Source organism: Chiroxiphia lanceolata, chromosome 12, assembly GCF_009829145.1.
Source record: "Chiroxiphia lanceolata isolate bChiLan1 chromosome 12, bChiLan1.pri, whole genome shotgun sequence".
Lineage (NCBI taxonomy): Eukaryota > Metazoa > Chordata > Aves > Passeriformes > Pipridae > Chiroxiphia > Chiroxiphia lanceolata.
Window position 1 is genome coordinate 9,861,613 of NC_045648.1, and position 25,725 is coordinate 9,887,337.

The following is a 25,725-nucleotide window of genomic DNA, read 5'->3' on the forward strand; positions in this document are numbered from 1 at the left end:
GCATTGAAATTACTGTGGCTCAGAAACTTACTCGACAGCTGAACACAGTGTTGTTTGCCATGTGAACTTGGAACAGATTTCCTGGTAGAACAGTGGGGTTTTTACATTTTACGTTGAAATAGAAACAGTATTTTAAGCCTAGATTGAGTATCTTTAGTTACTCAAATTGTTTTAATAATGAAACTTTAGGTTTCCCCTCCTGTTTCAGTTCTTTGCCTCCAACAGGAAGGTCCAATTTCTTGCCATGGATCTTCAATTTTGTTATTTGATGGATGAAACACAGTCATAGGTGTTTTGTGAGCCATTTTTAAGAAGGGACTGTAAACCCCTGACCATTTACTTTTCTTGGTTTGTCTAATAGAGGAGCTACTGAAATGAGACACAGGGTAGATTTATTGGAGGAATGAACAACTGAGTAGAAAAGAACTAATATACACTCAGGCTCTATTGCTGATGTATCACAGCATTGTTCCAGTAATGAACTTCTCCAAAGAATTAAGAGTTCAATTTGAAGGCTTGTTCCCTTGTCATTTTTGCACCTGGCTAGATTAACTGCCTCAAGAGTTGGAAAACAAAAAATTAATATCTAAAAATTTTGGACCCATATTTTACCCTGTGTACTGTGAGAAGGATAACAGAGTTCTTTTCTTTCATAAGCTAATTTAGTGCTTTAATTGGCTGTTGGGTGATGTAGAAAATATAAAATCTCATTCTATACCTCATACCTTGCAAGAACTGGATCCATCAGTTCAAACAAGACTATCGTGGTAAGCACAAAACAAAATTAACTGAAAATTAAGGGAAAGACTTCTTATCTTCTAAAAATCTCCCGTGCTGGTAAGTAGGTAGAGTAAGTAGAGAAGAACTACACATAAACCCACCTAATTTAAAAGTGGTGTTTTTATAAATTGAACTAATAATAACAAAAAGCATTTTAAATTATGAGTTAATTAAATGTCTAGATATTCTCTTTACTGTTGCATTAACTTTTACTTTATTTTAGTATTAACAAAGTGCCATACTTAAAATTACTACTGAAGTACTGGATCAGTATTTGTGTACTTTGTATTGTGACAATGAAGCAGTCTCAGCAGTCTCCTGTATAGGTTTAGCATGTTTCTAACAAACTGTAATTTCTATTAACAATTGAACAAGCAGAAAGCTATTCATCCACTTAATAATATGCAAATGTTTACTATTCTAAATATTAAGTGCTCTAAGTATCAGGGGCTGAAAATACTGGTACATTCATTCATGTAGAGTTGTTTTACTTCTGTGTCAACTGAGGAATGAATAACCTTTCATTTAGTTCACCTAAAAACCTTTTCTGCACTCCCTGGCTCTGCAGCCAGCTACCTTTAGCAGAACATGCCAGGGTCCATCACTGAAATCCCACTTGAATCACATTTTAATTGCTGTTAACATCCATGACTTTTGTTGCATATTTCACACTATCCATGCTGACCTGATTGCTAGTAATGTTATATAGGTACTCTATTAGTAAGGTTTATGCTTTCTTACACTACTATAAACTCTGATTTTTATAAGAAAGTAGGATACTTTTAGAGCACTTACGTTTGCGTGAAGTCAGCAGAAGTCTGGAATGGGCAGAATGTAGGTTTGGGCTTTTGCTTTAGTAAACGTTAATTACACAGGTATTTCCTGCAGAAGGAATTACTCTCTTAGAAATACAGAGCTGTATTTTGAGAGTCAGTATTTTTGTGATTTTTTTCACTGTGCTTTTTTGCTTTCTTAATCCAAAAGGGTGGGTTTTTTCTCAAAGTTTGCTTATTCCTTTGGTGTTTTACCCTCGCAAAGTACATCCCCAAGATTTTGATTTTCAATCTGGAATCCTACTGGGTTTAGAATTTCACTGAACTTTTGTGAAGTGTCCTGGCCAAGGAAGGCTTGCAGAACTGGGCACTTTTAAGTGCAGAAGTATTTTTAGTTGCAAATATTAAAAAAATGCACTCGCAGCTGTTCACACAGCAGTGATTGGAGTGGTTGGAGTCCTGGAGAATGCTGATACCTTGATATGTTTTATGAGTGTACTGTAGCTGTGCTTCAGGCAGAAATTCTTCAGAAGAATGAAGAAAAAGAACACCAAGTGGAACTGTTTAAATTTAAAAAAAAAAAAAAGGAGTTACTTTTTTTTTTCCAAAAGAGGCAGAAATAATACCTGTGTTCATATACATATATACAGCAATGGAAGTGTGTTTTCATTTGGGTATACACTCTAATTCTGCTTTAATTACAATTATCTCAAGTAAATGTCCTAACATAAGAATTACATAGTATATTCTTTTAGAACTGATTTTATGTCATTTTTTTCATACTGCTTATGAATATCAAGCTGTCAATTCCATACATTGAAAAAAAATGAGTGTAGAAACACAGGCAAAACAAGATTGTCCAGGGGGCGCAGAGAACGTAATCTGCATATCGACTTCCTCAGTGTCCTCCACTCTTCATCTGCCCCATCTGAAAGGAGCACCAGCATTTCTGCATAAATGTGTTCTACCAAAACCCACCCAACCCCGACAGCAACCTCCTTCTGCATCTGATTAATGGCCCACCAAGCCCAGCAGCCCTTCTCCTTGTAAAAGCCAGTATTGACTATAGGGTTTTGAAGCCAAGCAATTGATTTCAGCCTGTGAAGACCTCACGACCTGAACTTGGCAGTCTGCACGTAGTCTTAGACAGCCAGTTTCAAATTTTAGAGATTTAAGACATAGCAGTTGGTTCAGAGAAATTTGTTGACATCTGGATGCTTTACACAAACAAAAGTTTCAAGTTTAATTTTTTTTTACTTTTTTTTTGTTTGATGTCTGCAATATCTATTTGGAAGAAAGCATAACTGTCATGACTGTGCACTGATACTAATTAAAAACTTCCAATGAAGTGTGCATCAAACACGGCAGTTAAAGAAAATCTTCTGGTTTATTTGCTTTTGTTTAAGGAAGAACACATACAAAATAACTGAATCCTGTAAATAAAATAAAATTATAAATTAAGATAAAATACCACCCTTTTTCTTTTTCTCTATAGCCTCATGCATTCCTTTCAAACATGAAATAACTTCTGAAGGAAGGATGGCTGTGGTGAAAATCAATATTTTTCCTCTAGCTGAGCCTACTTCAGAGAAAAGTCAGATACTGCCTATGCCCTCTGCTTGCATCTAAAAATTTTAGGTTTCATTCCCTGTGGTAACTATCATAACTATACAGCTACTTCATACAGTATATATTGACTTTGTAAACTGTGGTTGTTCTCTGGTGCAGGGATCAGTATTCTGGACTGAGCATTCAAGTGTGGAAACAGGAAAAGTCTGACATGTTATTAGATGCGTCCTTACTCATGCTCTTTGTAAGATTTCCTACATATCCCTGGATAGAAAATCAATGGTTACGTATGAAGTATCTGTGGTTGCCTATTGGAAAGCAGCAATATGCTTCCTGAATTTGTGAAAGAAGCTTGGCTTTCTTATTTAGCAATGGAGGACTGCAAAAGACAAAAATGGAGTTGACATATAATAAGCCTTAGCTTTGCCAAGTTTATTGTGAGAAGCACCAAAAGACACAATGAGCAGGAAGCGAAGACCTTCATACAAACAGTTCCCTGCTAACTACAGCATTAAGATTTGCCTTTGAGCAGAGCAGAATCTACTGCTTCTGCAAAACAAGACAAAGTTAATGAGGTAATATAACTGAAGCTTAAAGAAAAGTGACTGCAGACAAGAAGGGAATTAGAGAGGAGAAAGGTACTTATACAGAAGAATTATTATTAAGTCTCAGAACTTAATATAAGCGACTTCCGGTGTTTGCACTATTCTAAGTTTAAAAAATCATTAAACAATATAATAATAATAATTTTTCAGTAGAATTCTATTTAGGAACAGGGCCTTGTATAATTATCAAATAAAAGATTATTTCCTGCTACAAAGAGCTTTCCCCTCTAAGTGCCAGTCAAAAGTGTCAGACAAAAATATATTGCTAAGTGGTCAGTTGGTTATTTGTTTAAAGTTCTTAAACCAAACTGTGGTTTTAGCATCTGGGGGTGATCATATATCAGCACTGAGCTCACGTTTGTCACAGAGTTGGCAATTGCAGCTTTGCAAGACAAGGTCTACTCCTTCACATTTCAGATGTGAAAACAAAGAAGAGTATGTGCCCTTACAAGGTTGTAGTGTCTGGTTGAGGAATCATATCCTACTAAATATGATAGGCCAGATCCTGCCCCTGGTTATGTGCCTTTGTCAACCCACTGACAACATTAACTACAAAATAATATAAAGTGACACAGAGATTAAGCATTTTTGCAGCTTAGAAAGTAGTGAGCTCACCTAAGAACATCCAGGCATTCTAGGCTTAAACTACTTATATCTTGCAGCTGCTAAATGTTCTTTCTGCAGAGTATACACATTACATAGCATGCAGGTGGCAGTCATATCCTATCACTATTGTATAAACAGTTTATTAAGCATACACGGTGTGACAGGGAAATGGAAGATAGCCAGGAATTTGATCTTACCTGGTGCTCTGCTGCTGCTGCTTCACGGTCTCTTGCCATGCTCAGAAGTCCTATGCTCTGTATTTGCTTCAGGCCTAGAGCGTCAAAGTGTATCAGTTCTTTTACAAAGCCACACAGCATCAGTATGACATGTGAAACTAGCCAGTTCTACAGCTCTTTACACTTCAAATGTTTTCATGATATTGAGCCTTACAAGAAAAATGTCAACCCAGCCTGATCTTTAAGCCTTTCACCATTGAATCAACACATGTGTGCCACAGATATTTAACAGTAACTGTAGAGATGGGTGAACGAGTTTGTGGAAAATCCTGACCCAACATGTGTTTGCCCCAAAAGCCCTCCCAACACTCTCTAAAGTTCCTGTCACATCAGTGGAGATCTTATTTCTTTATTACTCCTTGCTAATTTCCTGGTCATTGTGCTGTTTGCTGATGATGCAGTAAAGCCACATCCATCATCATAACCAAGCCCTTTAGCTGAGTCTACACAGCTTAGTTATGAAACTTCCCTTTGGTAAAGTGGAGAGGCAAATACCTACTGTAAGGAACGACAGTTGCTCTGTTGGAACAAGCAGGATGTTTCACATGCTGGAAGTGAAAAATATGCTTAAATACTCTGCTGAATTTTTCTTCTTATATAACAAGCCATTTTTTTTAAAGGAAGTAGATTAATTCTGAAAAGGAGGCAGGGCAAGAGGTCAGGTGTTTTGGGAAGCATGGGCCATCAATGTATTTGCTGTTTTACATTTCTCTACATTCTCTATTTTACCATTACATGTCTCCCCTTTTCCACTACTTTTTTTTCAGGTTTACTTCCCTTTTATTCTCTGCTGCCCTCCTTTTTGTTCACACCCTCTGTCTCTGTAAGGACTTTGCTTCATAACTTTGTCATGTATAGAATTAATTTAGTACTTATCCATTATTTTGTGTTATTCTGCTTTAAATGTGTAGGTTCCACTGTCCAAGTAGAAGCAAATGACCTGTGTGAATGCTGGTGAGCACCTTGTTCTCTGTGGCTGACAGGGTATAAAGCCTGTCACTCTTAATTGCCACCACAGATGACCTTTCAGCCTGAGTTCTGAAGTTCAGTCATGAGATATATGGTATTTTCCAAGCTATTTGCACATGTTTTAACTGAAGACTGTGTGTATGTGTATGTAGCCACGGGTCATTACACAAAGTGAAACCACCAGCTTGTGTGTCGTAGGCCACCAAACAGTCACCAGCTGATAATGACTCTGGGTTTTTACTAACCAGGGTCAAATTCATGCCAGTGACCTAGAAGAACAGGGCTCCATATCTCATTACTAACATTCTGAGCAGTCCTACAAACCACTGCATTTAGGTCTTCAGGTAAAAAAAACAAAATTAAAAAAAAGATCAGGAAACTAAACCAGGTATTTCAGTAAAATACATGTGTGGTATATTACCACATTAAACACCATCCAGAAAGCACGAAATTCTTCCACTCACAATCTGATAATGCATTCTTAGCATGCAGATACCTTCTTATACAGAACAGCTGAAAAACTATCAACGAGATCCATAGGTATTAATATGATAGAGAAGCAGCTCCAGTCTGCAGAGCAATAACAGACACAGAAATCCCTAAATAGTTATTTATTTGATACCCCTTAACTTTTCTGAGCGAGTCACTCTGGTCTGTTCAGTAAATAAAAATATTCACAGAAGCCCCTCAAGTGCATTTTAATAGAAGAAAAGGCATTTCAAAATGTCCCTTAAGTCATACCAAGATAAACTGTAAACTTTTAAAGAAATTTCTTTTTCTTAAATCCTAAGTCATAAATGAAGTGCATTTACAAATATCAAAATAGGATCCCATTAGTCAAAACTTAGGATTTTAAGTTCTTTTTCCTCATTTCAAGTCCTTATGCAATCTTTTTGTTTTCAGTTTTGAGATTACGAGTAACTGTTGTAAAGTTTTAGGATATTTGGACAGAAAGGACTCAAATCTGCAGGATACCCTTAATGTGATACTGATCCAACAAAAAAAATTGCAAATACATGCTTCAATTCAGTTAAACTGCTGATTGCCAGAATACATTCTGGGATTTAGTTCTAACAGATCTAGGAATTTGAGGTCTTTAAAGCCTAACTAATTTAAATAAATGTATACACTCAGCCTTTTACTCTTCTTAAAATGATAAACAGTACAAAATCATTAACTCTAAGTTCTTTCCCACGTTGTCTGTACTACCATATAAAACATTTCTAATGTAAATGTCCTAATGTTGTCAAGGTAGTCATTAAAGTAGAACTCATAGCCCCTGGAATTGCAGTTATGCCATTCTTGTATTTTTTTAAATACTAAATCCTAAAGTTGGGCTTAGTATGTGAGTAAAGAAATTAATTTTTAATATTTTGTTTTGCTATAGATTGGGATCATTTGGTTTGTGAAGAGCACATTATTCAGCTCAGGCTTTTATATATATTCTCTCTGCAGCAGGCTATTAGCCACCTTCAATGCAAAAAATATGTTGAAATATTGTGTCCAAATTAGTTCATTTGCCTGAAAGGGAGTGGGAGGGGAATAGTGATAGTAAGAAAACTCTTTGTGTATGTTGTTCCAGGCATGATAGCAGCCTTGCCAAATCCAGGTGTTCAAAAACCAGAAGACGGTTCCCCAAAACACAAAATTGGATCAAACATCACAAGACTAATATCTGTTTGTTTTTCTTTTGATTTACTTTATGGCTTCTGAGATTTAATTTTTAAATGAAAGCGGAGATTCTTACCTAACCACAGAATTTTGGAAGCTGAGAGTTAAAGAAAAAAATCATACTGAAAACTTCATCTGCTCCTGCTTTTGCCCACCCTCTGTTGCTCGACATCTACACTGAAACTGTGAGGAAGGGACTACACAGGCCATTTCACCAGAGCTGCAGCACCTGCATTCCCCAGCACACTGTGAACCTCTGGGCTGCCAGTTAATGTAGCAGTAAGTCTGCTTTGTGCTGGGGAAGTGATGCAAGTGAAAATTAATGGCCCAGTGAGTCTGGTCCTGCACCGGAATCCAGTAGCAGCATCACCTCCACTTCTCTGTTGCACTAAACAGAGGCACATCTTCCTGCACTGAGAAACATGGTGGTGATTTACAAACACTGGAAACCGCTGGGAAAGGTGTCATTGGTGGTTGTAAAATGGTTTCCAACTTCAGAGAAGATTTTTTTTCTTAGTTTTTCAAGAGGATCTACTTCTGTAACACAGAATTGTAGTAGACAGATTTATGGAGTTCATCTCAGAAATTAGTTACTGTAAATGCCCACAGCACAACACAGGTTACCCAAATAAATCCAGCTGTTGGTACAAAAAGACATTTCCAGGATGGCAGCCTTCTATCTGCAGTAATATAAACCAGACCCCATCACAAACTGCAAGGTTTTTCAGCTAAATTCAGGACATTCATCCCCAATAAGTGTGAACACTTGGGTTATTCAGACAGATTTCATTTGATCACTCCTGCAAAGGACAATCAGTGAACTCTGAATCTAAATTTTACACGTTTGAATGATTTTGCCTCTACATAAAGTAAGCTGAAGAGACAGATGCATGAAGTCTCAGAGACTTCATATGAGTCCAACATATGCACCTTCAAGTTTGTGATCTGCCTATGATTATCTCTTAAAAAAGAAAAAATGGAAATTGAATAATGATTTTTTTTTTCAGAAGGAAAACAGGGGAACAGGCACATCTGGTGATCAGGGAACAACAAGAGTAAGACAGATCTCTGTTTGACATTTTTATCTTATGTAACACTGACTTTGCAAACAGCTTTACAATAGCAGACTTAAAATATGGTTTCTATTTATAATCAGGCTAATCAATTACTGTGTAAAGTAAACAGAAGTCTACTACTTCTATAAATTAATTAACCCCAAAAGTTTTCAATTTAAATGTAGTCAGTCAAATTTACCAGCAAGTCTCACCTGAGTTTTAAGGTAAGAGTATAAGTAATATACTCTTTATGGAGTAAGTTCAAGCATGGGATGTTAAGTTGCTGTGTTGATATTGAGAAGTTCAATGAGTATTTTCAAAACGTTGTTTACAGAATGTCTATGGAAAAAAAAAAACAATGTTGTGAGTCAAGTTTGTAACCACTGTTAACTCCACTGGCTGCAGTGGATTTATAGCAAGAATGTATATGATGTGTTTAAATGGATTGGCCTGTTCCCTTTGGCATAACAGAGGTCATTCCAAGATGGTGATCTTTTATGGAGCAAGTAGGTAAGAGCATTCAAACCTCAAATAAAATTCAGTTACATACCCTGTCTATTTGGAGGATAAATACATACCAGTTGAACAACCAGCACTTCATGCATGGTTCTTATTCAACAAAGAACTAAATGAAACAACCGAATTTATCACAGTTTCTTCAGAAATCCTTTCCAAAGTGCAGCACATGAGGATCCCACTGCACATCTCCACAATGTCAAAATTGTCCCCTGGACGCTGGTATAATTAGCTTTAGAGACTGTCCTAGTTTCAAAGTTATTTCCACGATACAAAATGTGGAAGGAGAGGCAATGTGAATATGCTGACATAAGCAGGTCTCCTTGACCCATTCCTGGGACAGCATTATTTACAGTGTTTAGGAAACTATCTGATCTCTGAATCTGTTTGTCTAGTTCAGTCTAGTGAGTACACACCTAATAGTGCACTAGCCCAGTCTAGCACTCAGAAAGCATTACTGTGTTTCTAACCTGATCATCCCAAGCTTATGCAACTGTGTTTTCTGTCTTTCCCACTAACTTTTGAACCTATTGGCCAATCTCAAACAAATTCGATAGAAGATCCCAAAGATATCAAGTTCTACCCAGCTACATGAAAACTGATGACTAGATAGATGACTGGCCTCATTAAGAGAAAAACTGCAACGTGAACTCAAAAGTTCTGTTTTGTCTGGCTTACCAGCTGGACAATCAACACACAAGCAGCCACAGGACATGCTGCCTCTTGCCCAAGTAGTAATTAGGTACAGCGATGAGACCTCAGGATACCATGTATGGACAGCAAGAGAGGACAAGAAAGCACAGGTGGAAGATTTGAGGTCCTGGATGGAAGAATCATAAGGCACATGAGAGGAGGCAGCTGATATTACTATCGTGGAGCCTTACAGAGACATAAGATTAAAAGACAAAAGCGTAGGTGTTGATTTTATGACAACATTCTTCATCACCAGGAAGGTGTGTAGTTGGTGGTTATCAATAATGTGCAACTCTTCCTTTTTGATTTTCAAGAGAAGAACCTTTATCTGAGAATCTGATCTAGGTTAGATGCTCAGTCAGAAGTCAGTGGCTCTATAGTCAACTGCAGATTCTATGAATGTCTTTGTTGCACACCACACACACAGGTGACATAAGTTACCTCCTAGATTATATAGATGCTTGAAGCTACAGTATATCACATATCAGACTATATTAATAGATTCAAATAGGGACCACTTGGTGACCATGCAGTCATAATGCTCCATGATAATATATATGTAAATACCAAGGAACATAACAGCTCTTCAGTAGTATGTGACTATATTGACTTACTAAGGTATATGTTATATAATCTAACTACAGGGGTAACAAAGAAATAAAATTCACTCCTCAATTACTACAGCACTGTTATTCTTTACTCTCTGACAATTGTGCATATCCTCATTGTGACCTCCAGTTAGAAGTTTTCAGTGTCCTGAAGAAAACTGAAGAAAATGTGCAAAGATCACAAAGATGAAGTTACATTTTCAGTTGTTACCCTTTCTCATACAAAACTTCAATGAAATTCTTCCCAATAGAATAAGGAAAAATGTAGAACTGGATTCTTTTCTTTGCCAGGGTGCCCATGAACTGCAATGTATGGAGCATTGCCACCATAAAGGAACTGGTATCGATCATGGATAGGGTTTCTTCTGAAAATAATTCTACTGATTTTGAGCGGGGCACCCAAGTACAAAAATGGGCCCTATCATTTCTGAGTGCTCTTGAAAAACATTTTTGATACAAATGTCATGCTTTGGTAGACCCATATGCTATATGACTAAACAAGAGGAATACTTGTTTTATGATGCCTTAAAGAAGGCTATCATTATGCCATGTAAGAGGAAAGCAATGACTATACAAATACTTCAGTATATGGTAAGACAATAAAGGCAGGAGTTTTGATCTGCATCTCTGACTCATGTTCATGAATTCATTTACCTCAGTGGACTTATTTACCTCTGTCTTCAGACAAAAAACTATTCTCAGTGAAAGATTAATATTCAAATGGTAAAACTTCCCCAAACTCGTGGCTGACAAAAGTCATTTTATTGTCGGATATATATTAGGGTTGCTGTGAATGAAATCCCTCTACCTATAATCATCAAAGGACTGGTGCTTCAGCTGGAGATCAACAGGCACTAGTGACACTGTGGAAATGCTGAATATGAAAAGTTCTTATTCAAGGAGAATCAACATCTGGAGATACCTACTGGCTCTCTGGTTCCTCTGTATCCCCAGAACAGCACATTGTGCTCAGAGATCTTGAGCAGGACTCTGGAATTAGCCCCTGATTAATTTATCCATCTCAGTATTTCTACTGGGCTCATCAACAAGATAACTTGTTAAGAAGTGCTTAACTGCCTATTCAGTTGAGCATTATTATTGCCATCAGCATTTCTTGTGGATCTTTCAGTGAATTTACAATTAACCAGAGCACAGCTTGAATCTACAAAATCTTGGCATGTACCAATAGCAATGGGGGACAGGACTCTTCAGTTCAAAATCAACAGCATTAAAGTAGTATCACTGTAGTGCATAAAAATCTGTATTTTCCCAGACCAAAACCAAAAGCATAACCTACCTCTTACTTTTTATAGTTCCTTATATCTCCTATACTTCCCTATAATAAAAATACTATCTGGTAACACTTTCCCTAACAAATAGCAGTGCCCTGAACAATCTTTACTACTATAAGTTCAATGCCTGTCATGAACTTGAGAAACTTAATCATGCTTAAGCACTAGTGGCATCAGTCATTTCAGAACTGGTTTGCAGCAAAAGCATCTCCTTGGAAGTATGGAGCACAGAACTGCCATTGAGCTCAGTAAGACTGACACTGTGTTTTAAGCAGAATACTTTTGCATGTGTTGGAGAAAAATTGCCAGTTTATCCCACAGCTTATAAATTGTTTTCTTGAGAAAAGTTCAGCTCACACAATTAAATGTTTAAATTTGCAAGCTCTTTTCTAAACAATATTAAAGAGAATCATATTCTGACGTATTTGCTCTTGGTGGTTCCTGATCCTTGAGTGTTATTTTTGATGCCCAGCTGCAGATTTCATTTATGCAATCTCAGTGTTTTGGGCTTGCATTAATGAAATCTGTTAGAAGCAATCACCTGTGGCTGTGTCTTTGGCTTTTCCACATCTTGTAGATCAGCAGCATGAAAGATAAAATACTGACACAGAACTACTAATCCAGGTGATTTTTGTCATAAAGCAAAAAGCACAGTCACAGAGCCTTTGGCCTCTTTCTCTGCAACAAATTCCTGTTGCTTTCTAGATTGTGACTATCGGGGCTTGTCAGGTCTCTCCCATGGATAAAATATTTGTACTGGTGTTTTGCCAGCTGGCAGTTTAAACCAACGCAGCTCATTGCGAAAATGTTTTGCCTGGGTTTTAAAATCAGATCTAGGGTTAAACTAAAGATTGTACCAACTGTATGTCTTAAATCCATTCATTCCATCTGACCTGTAAGTACACATCTGCTGCATGTTAGCCTTACCCTGCCGTCTGACAGTGGCACACATTTGAATCCTCATCATTTTGATTAAAGACTTGGTTTTGTTAGGATGTCATGTACAGTATATCAAAGGAGATCAGTAACCAGTCTGAAAGTCAGATGACAAAGAAAACAATCAGCACATGCACAGTTAAGCAGAGTTTCATGAAAAGAAGGCTTAACATAATGAGTCATAATTTGGAAAAGCGTCTCTAAGTGGTCTCAGTACTCCAAACTCATAGTGGACAGTTTCGGATTTTAGAAATGGTTACTAAGTGCAGACAATCACAAGAGATGTGTTGTCATGGGCTCTGTGCTGCTCTGAGTACAAATTGGTTATCTCAGACAATCAAATTGTACAACATTCAGACTTAAGACAGGCAAAGCATAGTATATTTCAGAACATTTGGTAATAATTTTTTTAAGTTTTGGAGATTTTTCCAGCTGTTCAGTAAATTAATGTAGAATAGGAAACTCTTTCCTTTAATCAATGGATAATGAAGAGCATTTGTTTCTGACTTGTAAAGATATCTAAAACACTAACTCTGTCTTTGTTTAGTAAAAATATGATTTTTTTTGCCTACTACATTAAAAAAATCTGCCGGTTTCTGCCTTTCCTCTGATTTCTGGTTTAAACATTGTAACCTATTATGTTTCCTGTTTGTGTTTATTAGTGTGTATATAAGTGCATCTGTGTCTGTGTGTCAAGACCATTATTAATCATAGTAATGGCAGGGAAAAGAAAGAAAACTTCTAAGCCCACTGGAAGAGCAACAGTGTTCCAGTAAGTTCAAGGTCTGCTAGGATTAAGGTTTGGCTGATCTGAGCCACCTGCTCTTCAAGGGAATGCAAAAAGATGTGAATACAGTTCCTGAAGAAGAGAGCAAGGATTAACTAGTCTTAGGAAAAGACAAGTCCAGATCTTTGCTGAGAAGAAATGGTCAGTGTTAGCTGCCAATCCTACCCAAACAAAGTTTAGGGCCTGCTGCTTGTAACATTTTCTTTGATGGTTACCTCTCTACATGTCTTTATGTGATATTTTAAAAGTAACATTATTTATGTAAGATAGATAGATAGATAGATAGATAGATAGATAGATAGATAGATAGATATTTCTCAAGGTGTGTAGGAAAATTTGTTAGAAATCTTTCAGCTAACTTTAAAACTGCATTATAAAATCCAATAATTTGTTTTTAAAACAGAAATCATGTTTTTTATGACCCACCAGTCCTTTTGTTTATATCACTTCAGGATTTCACAAGTGAGTAATTCATAATCACTTGAGCTGTCCAATGAGGGATCAGGCTCCCATCCAGTGTACATATGGCACTTGTGCCTTCAGGCTTAGGGTTTTAAAGCCTGTAAAGAAATGCAGTCAGGCAGAACGTGGACTACCTGTGACCGAGAAACATGTGCTCATTAAAGAACACCTCTGCAGGAGAGCAACAGCACAGCAGCTGGGGAAGCTGCAGCAGGGTGGATTTCCTTGGATCACCATGTTAAATGCATTTGGAAGGCAAAAGAGCAGCTTCTTGCACAAATAGAAAGATATTACGTGGACACACCTACTAACTGGAAAATGCTGATGTTGAACACATGATCAATGCGTTTCCCAGGTTTCCTTTTAGAATCATCTGCGTTGTTTTAATGCACTTAAAGGCATCCTGTGTTGTATCTTCTGCACTGACACCACCTGAAAATTTTCCATGGTATGCTAGTATTTGTGTATGATCTTCAGCAGGAAGCTCTCCTTTGGTCTTCTAAGCCATGTGCTATTTATTATAGAACTAGGAGAGGAGCTGATATTTTCCCAAGCAATTATGTGAATGGGGACCATGAGCCCTTTCAACTTCCAGTAAAACTCACCTGAAGCATTTAAGTATTTTGAAAATTTCAACAACCGAGTTCTGAAAGAGCTTTTGAAAGAGCATGATCACAACCCTGTAGTTAATCTTTATGAAATAAATATTTTTATTTCTTTTTGATACTCATTCCCTCTGTATCTTTACACCACGCTACAAGCAAAGATAACTTTTACTTACCAATCTGAGTTCACAAGGCTTTGTAAGCATTAATTTACTAATAGAGTAAATAGTTTCACTGGGATTTCCTTGCCAAGACTGACTGAACATCTTAACAATCATAAGAAAATGTGGATTGCTATATTGGTGAGACCATCATATCATAAGTGATTTTGACTTGTCTTCCTTTTGTAGGCTTCACTGCCCTAAAAAACACTCAAGTGTCTTATCAGACCAGAAACCACAGATTAATAGGATGGCTATGGTAACTTATATTTTCTGTTAGTGCTTGTGTAAGCTCTGTTAAATCATTCTCTCCATCTTCAGTCACTGGATTAAACTTTGGAAAAAAGGTAGATTGCTCTTATTCAGCAAAGTTTTCTTTGCTGCACACTGCAAAGAATTAATATGATCTTTATTCCAATGGACAGCATCAGAAATTATAATGCAGTTTAGGCTCTTATTCACTGTACAGGTGAATGTACAGGTATATTCATTAGCACTTTTTCCTTCCTCAAGTTTTTGTTTCTTCTTAGTGACCACAATCAATGTCTGGAACATCCCTCCAATATACATCCTCTCCCAACACTGGTTTTTCAGGATTTTCCTTTTCCTTTCCCACACCATTTGACAGGTTTTGTAGAGAATATATTTATATATATTTCTTTAAATAGCACTGAAACTTATTAATGGCATTTTGCTGTATTAATACATAGATAAACCACACGTTTATAATAATTATACTTATTTTGGACAATCTGCAGATGCAATATCAAACTTGTCTTCAGTTTCAATGGTGCACAAGACACGTCCGCTCATACTCCTTAGCTACCTTATAAGCTACTTTATTTACATCCATAGAGAATGAACAGTACCATGGCAGTACACATAACATCAAAAGCTTTCCCTCAAGAAGCAGCGCAGTGTAGTTCCATTTAAAGAATGAGGGGATGAATCAAGCCTCCCTCATTATTTCTGGGAGATTTATCACATCTATTTCCATTAAAAGAACACTAGAACATGAAAATGAGCCTACTGAGTCACAGCAAGAGTCTCTGTATCCTACCTTCCACACCAATGGATGCCTAGGGAAGAGTAGCAATAAGACAAACTCTTGAGAACAACAACACTCAGTGCTACCGATGTACTGCATCTGAAAGCAAATCTTTGCTTAATTCCTTTTCCAGTAAGCATTGACATTTAATCTTCTGTTTTCTTCCAGTTTCTACACTTTCACACTTTTTCACTTCAGCAAACTTTAAAGTGTTTTAGGAAATTAAGTTCCTACAACAACAAAAGTGCATCTTTACCATTAACAAAGCAGACTGACACTGGCAGAAATAACTTTGTAAACACAAAATGAACTCCACAGCATTGTGAGATAATATGCATCTATAAAATGCACTTTTACAATTTTCTCTCTTTTGTCTCACTTAGGAAAAAAGCAAAACATTTCAGCAGCAAGTTTATGGAAGCCCTGTTACAACAAGAGACCTTCAAAGGTACGTGCTAACTCTCGTACCTGGTGCTCAGCCAGCAGATGGGGCTATTAAAGTCACATGAATGAAACAGAGGAACGGTGTAATTTGCAAAATTAATGAAACTCTCTAAGTAATAAAAGTCAGAATAAAGTATACTTTGCAGCTTAGAAGAGATCTGGATGCATTCAATAATACAATAATTTACTGTATTTTTTTCAAATATGTACATGTGCTGGAGAGAGAACTAAAGGTATTGCACATACTAATTTCTTTTGTATGGATGGAATTTTATTGCTTGTGAAGATGCCCGTTTATAGCAATGTGACACTTTTCAAGTCAGATCTAAAAAAAAAGAAAAAAAAAAAGTAAAGGTGTCATGACTGCACACCAAGTATTAAACCAGTATAATTTCAGTGTTTTGAATTGCCATGGGAATAGCTGAGTTCCCATCAAGTTAAGTCTTGCATAGGTAGCAGTCATGCTTCTCTTTTCCTAATGGTGCTACCATCACTCCCTTCCCTGTTGACTATTGTTCAGGTATAATTATAATGTGCCTGCAGAAATCCCATTAAATGTCTCGCTTTTGTTTGTAAATTATATGTATCGTAAGGTTTATGAACTGATTTTGCGTGTTAAAAATTCACAGAAGAATTCCAAGTAAAGAGCTTTAGAACACTATTTTTCAGCAAATGAAAATAGCAAGAGTAGACACCATGTCAGTATTTTAAAATGGAGATTTGGGCCTTTTTCTCCAGCTCAGCTGAACCTGCCTTTCAAATATTACAAAGGACAATTGGGCATTGCCTAAAGGTTGTCTGTTTGCAAGCAACACAGCCAGTGAGCAATTTCTTTATTAAGGGCACAGCAGACATGTCATTCAGCTGCACATTTTGCCCAAATCTAAACCCAAAGATGCTGTTGCAGACCTTGCAGTTCTCAAATTGCTCCTCATCCTACCAAAACATATTACTGAAGTACACTTTTGTTATCAGAATTGATCTGAAAAGTGATATAAGCAGAACGAGATTTCTTGTTTAAAAATAAAAGTTCATCTGCTCAGAGATCTGGAATCACATAGGATCCTGGAGAAAATACATTAAAATGAAAGCAGTGAAGGCAAAATGAAGGGACATATTTCATAAAGTACGAGGTCACCCTGCTGTCTCAGTAATCTTGTCTGTCTCTTCTTATCACTGAATTTAGGTATGAGTTTTCCACATATCTTATGTTTGGAAGGTTAGGATTGATACTTGCTGAAGGGTATAGGGTTCACCAAGCATTCAGACTGCCCAGCTGTGCAGTAGTCTGCAGCTGAGGTCTGTACTTTCATAAAATGTAAGCTATCAAAACTGTTACCTTATTTCTTAAAGGGCAAGGAATACACATGAGAATTTTAAACCCTGCATCTGATGTCTTCCTTCACGTGAGTTTCGAAACAGTTGGCTTTTATACATCAATTAGTTTTCATATATTTAGATGGACTGAGATGGAGAATTAGGTCCAATAAATCTGGAATTAGCACACTATTAGACATTAAACCAAACCCTGGCTTTACTGCAGTGCTCTACATTTTACCTCACTCTAGAGCTGAGAAACATGGAAATGCTAGCACTGGTACATCAAAGCATTGGAAAAATTTAATCAACGGCACCTTCAAGCTATTATGCATATCAAGTGGCAAGATAAAATCATGAATAACAAAGTTCTGCAAAGTGGTTGCACAAACAGTGTTGAAGCAATCTTATAAAAGCGTTCTGCTGGACTGGACATGTCCTCTGCATGGAGGACACCAAGCTCCCAAAGGAAAAAACGTGTAGTAAACTTTTAATGTGTGAAAGATCAAGAGACCGACCGAGGCAGAAGCAAAAAGATGCCCTGGAAAAAAAGAAAAATGAACCTCACCCATTGTGACACAGGTAGCAACACATGTGGCAAACAAAACGTGTTGGCGAGGCCCATTACCATCTGCTGCAGAAAGCTTGGAAGAAAGACATGCAAGCCAAGAGGAGAAGAGGGTAACTGGCAAGCAGAGAGAGTGTGAGAGTGGGAGCACGTGCAGAGAAGCTGCAGAACCAGCCAGCGAAAATGATCCCGGTGCACGGAAGTTGATGTCACACAAACTCGTGCTTATTTCGTCTTCAGAACAACAGGCATCAACCAGTGATGACAAATTCACATTTGGACCTTCATGCCAACCCTTAACCTGTGATGCAGCAGCTAATGTTATTCTTGGAGCTAGACAGTTTTGTCTTGCCTAAACAGCAGTAACCTAAAAGAGTGTGTTCACTTCAGCTCCATTAAAAAATGTGGGTGGGGTGAAATACATGGGAAAGAAGCAATCGTGAAAACAATCCATAAGGAAGTTCATTTCATGCTTCTAAAAGGGTTTGGCAATAAGCAATTGGGGATTTTTGATTAGGGAAAGGTCCTTGCTCTGAAAAAAAGAGAGAGATCATTTGTATGGTAGATTTGAGAGAGAAAGGGTTCAAAGGCAGCCATTTTTATAAAAGAAATCTTCTATTATTTGTATTTTCTCCTTTTCCCCTGCCAGCATCTGCTCTAATTCTTTGTTACTGAGCTTAGGAGACTCTTACTTTCACAGGAGACATGAAAGAAGGACATTAAGTTCACGTCACATCTATGAACGTGTTGCCATGTCAACAGGCAGTACTTTGTGGCTTAATTATTGATTGACTCATGCTCCTTTAGGACATAACACAAGCAATAACAGCACACTGAGCAGCTTTTCTAACTTAGATACCTCTTTATGACATATAAGAGGTGTGGCACTTCCAATCTAGGCATGAGTAAGGTCTATGCTGGAGCTTTAGCATAAAAGACCCCACCACAGTCACCTTGCATAAAGAATATGGTGGTCTCAAACATACGTAATTATATTAATCACATGGATAAAGAACTAGGATTAGAGCCTCTGTCGTTAAGATAAAAATTCCTTAGCCTGCACAACCCCAGCTAAAGAAGATCTTTTTTAGGTAATGCATAGATTAGTTCCTACAATCACTCAGTCATTCAACAAGTCAGACATAGCAACCAGAACAAGTTATTTACAGGCACAAGCTGTGGAGTAAGAGAAGGTAAGAATTTACAGTGCATTATGTAACCCATGGTGGCTATTCATGCACTGTGTTCCTGTGGGGAGTACAAGGTTGATTAGCCCACTTTCATTGAGCAGCAAATGACCTAAACTTACCTTATGTTTACCAAGATGTAAGAGCATATACCCTAATTATTAACCATGCAGTACCAAATACTACAAACTACCACCCTAACTTGCCTCACAGGAATCTGTTCCCACAGCTACATTCCAGTTAATTGTCTATATGCACAAAGCAAGGGACTGTGAGCAGGTAGAGAGGAGCACTGAGTAGCTCCGAGAACTCTCAGTAAAGTTTGAGGAAGATAAGCGGAATTGGAAGAGAGAAGCCATATTTTTTAACATGACAGATCTGAATCTGATCCCTTTTGTAGCTGGGTAAATCAGGATTATCTATGCTGGAGTCTTACGAAGTCTCCTTTGCAAGGGTAAATTTGGATCTTGTATCTGAAGCGTGGATTCTTAGGCACTCAAACACAAAGAGAAGGGCAGGGTCTCGTTTTTTGAAAGAGAGCATTTAAACTAGGCAAAAGGTAAGTAGGAATGCAAGATGGATCTCTAGTCCAAAAAGAGAATTTTAATTTTTTTTTACAGTATAGGCAACTTCTTTGGAAATACCACTTAAGATTTTAAGCTTAGTGTTCTGGCAAGTGGATGCACAGAAAGAACATCTTGGAACATCCTTTTGGTATGTGTGATCATGTTCACATTTTGCAAAGTTTGATATTTCAACCCCAAGTTGTAGACAGAGCAGTGCTCACACTCAATTTGTCACTGCTGTACTATTTCTATATGCTGTGGGCCAAAGTAAGTGCTCTTTGCTGCTTAGTTCTTTTACTGTAACATATAGAAATAATTAAGATATGGCTTTAATTTAGAAAGTTACATTTGCACCAAGCAAATTTAAATTAGGAATGTTGACCATTTTTTTTTCAATTTTTTTCTTTCATCATGGAGAGATAATTCTTCCAAATATGTTCTTAAAAGTAATTTCTAATAAAATTACATTTCTTACAGAGTTATGCTGAAACATACATAAGTTATGCTTTTACAATAAAGTTTAAATTTCTTTTCTGGTTTGAATGTATATTTATTTGGAGATACATTTCACATTTGTTGGGCTGGCAATATTTGTTTTTCAACATTTCACTGTTCTTTGGAATTTACTGTTGTTTCCTGTGAAGTATCATCTCCAAACCAGAAATCCCATCTCACGACTAAGAAAACACATTCACTCAACAGATCTACTGATTTTACTCTGGCTGGGATCAAGTCTGTCCAGGCCTCAGAACTTCCTCTGTCTAATCAGGAAAATAACACTTCCCTTCTTCTGTTCTAGTGTCTAGATGGCTGCTGGGACACTCTCCACAAACACAGTGTGCTCAGCACACTGGGATCACAAACTGAGTTAGAGCACAAAAATTAATAATAATGAGCCTGGTTTAGTTTCAGAAAAGCACGTCCATCCAAGCCATTTATGCAAACAAGTTAATTCACAGAAGTGCTGCAGCCTTGCAAATTCTCCTTCCCCTTTCTGTAAAAATGACACTTTTAGCTCCTCATTGTTCTTGCTTAGAGCTACTTTTCAATTTAATGAGCAAACTTTTCTCTTGCCCCTTAACTCCCCTCTCTTTAAGCATTAATCTCTTGGGGAAAACATTGTCAAATGACTTCTGAAAATCTAAAAATATAATGCCCATGTTACACCCTATCTTGGCAGTGTTATCTTCAAAGAGTTCCAGAAGGCTAGTGAAGCATGACTTCTTTTTTTTCCTAAACCATGTGTACACAACTAATCAGGCTGAAGGATGCTTTTACTAGATACTCCTTCTCCTAATCTGTTAAAATTCTTTCAAATGTCATTCCTACTGATGAAATTAGCCTAACTGGTCTGTAATTCCACATGTTAAGATCTTCATTAAAGAAATCTCAAAGTGAAAGAAAATAATGATACAGAACAGCATATAATTTGTGAGGGCTTGACATACACTGCTTGTGGAGCTGTAATAGAGTCAGAAGTCCTCATTTACCTCAAAAAGTGTTACATGAGTTATGTCATGATGACTCAAACTTACTTTTCTCTTTTAAAACACTGGAGGGGTACACTGACCACTGGCCAGCTCTGAAGGAGCCCTCTGACTGCCTGAGCAGCGAGGGGCCCACAAGGAGTCTCAATTGTTTTATACAACCAGAAGAACACAAAATTCCAGAGTACTTTTTTCTTGCTACACTTGTTCCAGAGATGGCCAGCAGAAAGGAACAGAGCCATGGACCTGTTGCCCACAAAACTGATCATGCAGCTTACATGCCAGATGCCTCCTGCTACTTCCTCTGGATTGATACATACTGGCACTACCCCAACCAAATTAATATCTTTGAAAAGCATATATTAATACATCTTAAAAAAAAGTAGCATTCATTACAATTCTTTGCGATGCCACCTTTTTTCTGCACTGTATATAGTCCATGGTATGATGCAGCATTCCAACTGCCAACTACTGAGTGACAAACCAAGAATTCGCTGTTTCAAGGGTTCCTGATTTCACCATTGTGCTCACATTTATGGCCCTACAGAGAGAAGAATCTCTCAGCTGGTTTCAGACAGAGCCTCTGTAGCTGGCATGGCATTACTGACCCGTCGTCTGGTTGAATGATAACATAACCTTGCACATTCACCCTGTAATAAAGGTACAGGAGGAAACAAGATGAACCAGAGGTGAAACAACACCATATCATTTTCAGCAGTATGATTAGATTGTTTATTTCTTTACAGCTGGACATGTATCCTTCTTATCTACTAGCTGTGGTGAGCCAAAATGCCAAAAGCTTAAAACATAGCTGTATGAGGTCACCGTGCCATTAGTCAAATATTTTACTAAAGAAAAAGAAAAAGATGCTGTTCATTCTATTGAATTTATATACTGACACATGATAAAAATCCTACCTCTACCAAAGATTCATGCAGGGAGACTCTTCAGTGGCTCAGCAAAAATGTGCAGCTGGTATGGATCACTTGATTTTTTTTCCCAGTGGTTGGAACCATCATTCTTCTTAAACACATTTTCCAAAGATTTTAGAATGCATATAATTTACAAGCTTTGTTTATCAAATGCTATGGCTAAAGTTTATTATAAGGCTACAATACAGTAATTATTACATGACAAAGCTAACTGATTCACAACAGAACTACCCCTGTGCCTTTTATTCTTTTGGTAAGTACAACTCTTTTTTCTAACCCAGTTCTAAACAAATTATGGGCAAATGTTGCTTCTCCCATATGTAGTACATAGTAGCATCTGAGTGACTATGATGAAGTCATCACAGTTGAAGAACAGAAAACAACCTGAGGATGAAGAGAATCAGAAAATAATCTGATCCAGGGTCCAGAACATCTCCTTGGCTGCTGGGGTCTGCAGTGGCAGTGTATTAATGAATTACACACAGGAGTGAGAATAAAAGGCAATGATCTTGGTTGAAGTTGGAACAATATAAGCTAATGAAACCTCTGGCCTTAAGTTTCATAGGTCTATGTGGTTTTACTTCAAAGTTGTATTTAGTCTTACTTAAGGTTCAAAGATCCCGAAAAAAAAAAAGAATACTCTATCCAGGTTTGTAGTTAGTACTGTGTAATATGAATGAAAAAAGTTCCAAGTGATTCTCGACAAAACGTTTTAGGAGTACAGTTCATCACATTTCTTTCTCAGCCAAATATAAAAATGAATCCTGAAGTTTGGTTATGTATTTGAAATTGAGTGTTATGTTAAGCACTCCACTAGGCCCAGCCATTCTCTCAAATACTTTTAAATGGGCTTTCCCTGTCTTATCAATTACTGATTTAACAGTCAATTTGTTTACTTGTGCAAGTCTCTGGGTGTATGGCCATGTTATATCAACAGCTGTAACTGCTGCCTGTGGATATTATCTTGGACAAAATGGATGACTCAGTGCATCTTCTCAGAAAAATTTGAGGTGTGGTCACCACCTACTTCAGTATGTTTCTGTCTGGAATAGCAACCTTGACTGACATGCAGCATAAAAGAACAACTTGTGTAATGCTTTTGCTCTTTCTGACAATTCTTTAACATTCCAAATATTCAGGATGTCCTACACCATTTACTTCTGCCCAATAACGTCAGTTAGGAAACGATAATTTTTCAGGAATACAATTTACTCACAGTTCTCCTCAGGAAAAAAATTCCTCCTTCAGTGTTATTCTTCCCACTCAGTTAGCTAGACTGAACTCCTTCAAGCCAGAATTGCTTGCCTGCTTTTCCAGCTGCCCTAGAAAAGTTATAGGAGAGATATCACCCTCCCATTCTTCTTACATTTCTTCATAATGAATGATAAAATTTGAATAATGCCAGGATGAACCACTATATGGATCCTAGTAGTACAACCCAATGTATTGAACCAAATACCTTAATGTGATTAAGAATCACAACATGGTTTGTTGATTTTTGTTTGTTTGTTTGGAGGGAGGGGGTTCAGAAATCCATTCCTGGGGTTCTGAATTGTCTACTGTGAGCAATGGGAAAACAAAAGCCAATTCAATACAACTTTTTTGAAAACCTTTAAAGAAAGTTTCCAAAACTGGTCTGGAACTCTGAGTATCCTCTACTAATCAATTCTGGCTAACCACGCTTGTAGAAGTAGATCCACTGCCTTGGCTTCACTCTGTCTCTTTTTATTGATCAGGTTCCTTTGATAACTAGAAAGAACACACCTGGAGATTACAGCTCTGGCTACACCTCAGAGAGAGCTCTCCAGTGAGGAGATCGTGGTTGCTAGGACACACCTCTCCATTTTAATATATGCATGTTTCAAAGTCAACAGAAGTGCTCATAACATATTTGCATTCCCAAATATTCACACTGATTTTGGAGTATGAGCATTCTACAAAACACTGGGGAAAAAAATGCAAGTATGCATCTCAAACATCCCATATTCATTTACTTTTTTGTGGACTGACATCCATAGGCGGTCCCAGTCCTGAATTCAGACTCTCTCTGTTGTAGAGGCTGACTCTTCACCCCAGGGTTTAACATAACACTGCACCATAAAGGAAACACTAGTTCACATTCCAGCCCTTTCACTAAATGGAATGGAAACTGTATACACTCATTCCAGGTATAAAATTAATCTCTTCCTAGTGCTCACTGGCCTATTAGCTTGGCAGCCTTTCAGCACTATGCTTTTAGAGCATTGACACGTTTGAAAGAAGAAAATAATGAGTCTTTAAACTCCTGTTTATAGAATTGAAAATTCTTTGATTCTGTTTCAAAATCACGATGATCATGACATAAAACAGGAGAGTTGTGTGTAAAATGAGTTGTATGCAAGATCTCTGTTATTCACATGCATGTTAAACCTGAGTATGAAAAGACCTGTTTACTTGAAGAAGAAACACTATGGCTGAATGAACTTCACTATTTTGGTAATATGCTACACGTTTACAAAAGATCAACTTCAGAGACCTTTTCTGATGTGTATTTCCCACATCTTTCTTGCAAGACCAAATAAAGAATAGTACTAAGTTCACTTGTACCATTAAATCAGTATGACTTTTTTTCCCCCCAAAGCTGCTTCCTTTCTGAACAGGTAGAACAACACCTGGCATTAAAGAATTTCAGCGCAGATATTATACCCAACAAAAACCTCCTATTACATCCTCAGATTACTTGCTGCAATATGCTTCATTTATTTACTTATTTGAACATTTTTGTCTGATTAGTAAGTTTATTCTGTACACAGTTTCTTATGTGATTATCTGCGGAGAGTTGGTTGACTTTACTCACTGTTTCCATTAAGACAATGAGATTGCAAAGGGCATAAAGTGATTAAGGGTTTTAAGGTCTGGACATCATACAAGCATCTAACTATATTTTTATGTCGCTATACGAAACAATATACAGTGGTCCTTATTAAGTACATATTATTTAATATATAATAGAATTGTAAAGGTGTAACCCCATCTGTTCACACTGATCTTCCAGAACTGTATAACTGAACTGTTTATCCTAGTTAAAAAGATACTAGTTATTTTGGCAAAAAGGTGCTAAGCTATTTTTTCCCTATGTTTTGTGTATATAGCATGGACAAATATATTCTGTATATGCCACATGATGAATATGCAACAGTCTCTTTTTTTATATGTATCCTGATCCATAGGATCCATACCTTTGAGTCACTATTTCTAAGTAAGTGTATCTTCTTGAGAAGATAACGGAATTCAGACAACAACTCCATTTTCTGTTTGTCACAACACTGGTGGCTCCTCTTAGCTGTGGAAGCCTCTAGAAAAAGAGAAGGTAAAGGTTAATCGTCTGTCACTTGCCCAAGTTTTACACTGCTGTGGGATCACTTCCACTTAACACCGTCTCAGAAGTCCAATTCAGACTTTTCACTAAAATCTTCCTATGCAGATGCACTGACAGCAAAGGTCACCTCTTACCAGAGGGGCCCGAGCACGTTCCCTCAGTGGGCGCGGGGCTCTGCGGAGCTGCCCCCCAGGTACCATTCCCGGCCAGAGACTTCGCTCCCCATCGCAGCCGAGCCGTGGCCTTCTCCAAGCCTGGAGCCTCCAAGTCCGAAGTGGCTCCCAGAGCCTGGCGAAGGCATCCCGAGGCCCGGCCAAGGGGCAGCTCGTGGCCGAGCGGCCGCCACCCGGCGCTATGACCCGAGCTGAGGGGGCTGCAAAGCGCGCCCAGGTGCGGCGGGTGGGGCGGGGGCGGCCCGAGGGGTGGCAGGTGACAAAACCCGCCTGTCATCCGCCCCCGGCGCGGGGCGGCGGCCGTTAAATAACGGGGGGACA

The 25,725-nt window shown here is 37.8% G+C and overlaps 1 long non-coding RNA gene across 2 annotated transcripts; it reads right to left on the reverse strand.

Annotated features, from left to right (window-relative positions):
- Nucleotides 1–1,389: 1,389 nt before the first annotated feature.
- LOC116792914 lies at nucleotides 1,390–25,629 on the reverse strand. 2 transcript variants are annotated; one of them, XR_004359302.1, is made up of 7 exons: nucleotides 25,366–25,629; nucleotides 25,092–25,207; nucleotides 23,090–23,195; nucleotides 5,069–5,117; nucleotides 4,531–4,604; nucleotides 2,030–2,113; nucleotides 1,390–1,662 (listed from the first exon to the last, which is right to left on the reverse strand). It is a non-coding gene; the product is annotated as an uncharacterized LOC116792914 (long non-coding RNA). The 2 variants fall into 2 exon arrangements; XR_004359303.1 differs by lacking the exons at nucleotides 1,390–1,662; nucleotides 2,030–2,113; nucleotides 4,531–4,604; nucleotides 5,069–5,117 and adding exons at nucleotides 14,267–16,141; nucleotides 21,550–21,591 and having other exon boundaries at nucleotides 25,366–25,626.
- Between the last annotated feature and the right edge of the window lie 96 nt (nucleotides 25,630–25,725).